We start from the raw sequence: 1,616 nt of genomic DNA, 5'->3' as shown, positions 1-1,616 counted from the left end.
CCGCCAAATTCATACAGCGGTAGTTGTTCTAGTGTATAGAACGCCTTTTCAGGTTCTTTGGCGATAACTTTGGTGTCAGTAGTTTCCTTCTCTTGGGGTGCAAAGTTGCCATCGAAGTCGTAAACAGGAGGCTCAAGTGTCTCGTTACAGGCGCAAACACCGAAGTCGCAGTAGCCGACTTGGAATCCCCGAGACAAGCACTGTGTCTTGCAAACATCTGGAGCGTTTTTATCGCCGACGTCACATCCTGGGGAGGAAAATAGCACTTTAATACGGCCGTGTAAGTTGCGGTTTCTTACAGGTAACGTTAGTTCATCCAACAGTGCCGCGCATTTTCTATTCTAAACCAAAAAGGGAAGCAAAAGGGGTACATACTTATATCCTTGGAGAAGGCGAGGTTGCCCGTCAGACTCAGAAACACGAGCGCCAGGCGCACCTTGCTGCACGCGGTGTTCATCGTGGCTCTGTTTTGACTCTGGAGCGGAGCTTCCTTGGCTCTTATACCACGCCACCCCCTTTGTCCGCTGTCAGCACGGCTGTGCAGCAGAGCACTCCGAGATACACTCCTCGTGGTACCGCTCACTTTGGGGTTATCGCTACCCGCGCTCCCGTCGACACATCGAGGCCACTCTTGCTTTCCGTTTTCCCATCAGCAGCGTTAAAACTGACGGAGAGGGGATACCGTTTCGGAGGCCATTTGTGCGCAATCTGGAATACTTTATCACTGTGTTCACCTGCGCCGCGCAACGCTGCCGTTCTAGAGAGTATCGCGGGATAAAAATTTCATTCCCTTGTTGTTGGGCGCGCTTGCTGGAAGGGGGCTAATGTTTGGCCCTCTCCACCACCGTGGCGTTCGGCGGCAGGGTATTGGAGCCGGGCCCGGGCCAGCCAGGGCCGATCAGCAGCCGCAAGATACATGGCGGCGGAGCTGACAGCATTCACTTGTTGGTTTGACTTGAAATTTACTGCTGTATGGGGCCCTGCCTGAGAGGAGAGGGGGCCGCATAGCGCCTGTATGGCGGAGGCGGAAGGCGGAAAAGAGTGTAGGGGAGAGAACTTGCTGGGGGGAGTCCCCATGCAGCGCCAAGCCACGCCGCTTTTCATTCAAGGACTCGCGGGGTGATTCAGCCACGTAAGGGGGGCGGGGGGTAGAGGGGGTACAAATATTGTGGGATCAGGACAGCCATTGGACCCCATAATATCTTACCCCTGGGTCATGGGGTGATTCTGGACCTCAATGGACTGTGATCCCTTTGGCACCCCACCATGATATTTGTACCCCCTGTAAAATCCATGTAGTTTTGGAGCGACCCCTAAGGTATTTTAAGCGCGAGGAGCCTCAACCGGACAGGTCAGGTGGGGGTGGCGCGCGGGGCAGTGTCGCCAACCAGTAGATAGGAGAAAGGATGGGGGGAGTTGAAGGAAAAGGGGGGGGGGTAGAGCAGGAAAAACACAGAGATGCTGGCTGTGGTCTCCGCCCTGCTGTCGCGCACCTCGCAGGGTAGCAGAGAGAAGGGGGGGGGGGCTTAGGTGGTGATACTGGAGCCGAAGGGCGATATAACGTTGTTTATTCCTACTGCGGACCGCCTGGAAAACACACAACCCAAACCCCCCCC

Source organism: Frankliniella occidentalis, unplaced genomic scaffold (assembly GCF_000697945.3).
Source record: "Frankliniella occidentalis isolate FOCC.00 unplaced genomic scaffold, Focc_3.1 Scaffold1376, whole genome shotgun sequence".
NCBI lineage: Eukaryota > Metazoa > Arthropoda > Insecta > Thysanoptera > Thripidae > Frankliniella > Frankliniella occidentalis.
This window is presented reverse-complemented; position numbering follows the sequence as displayed.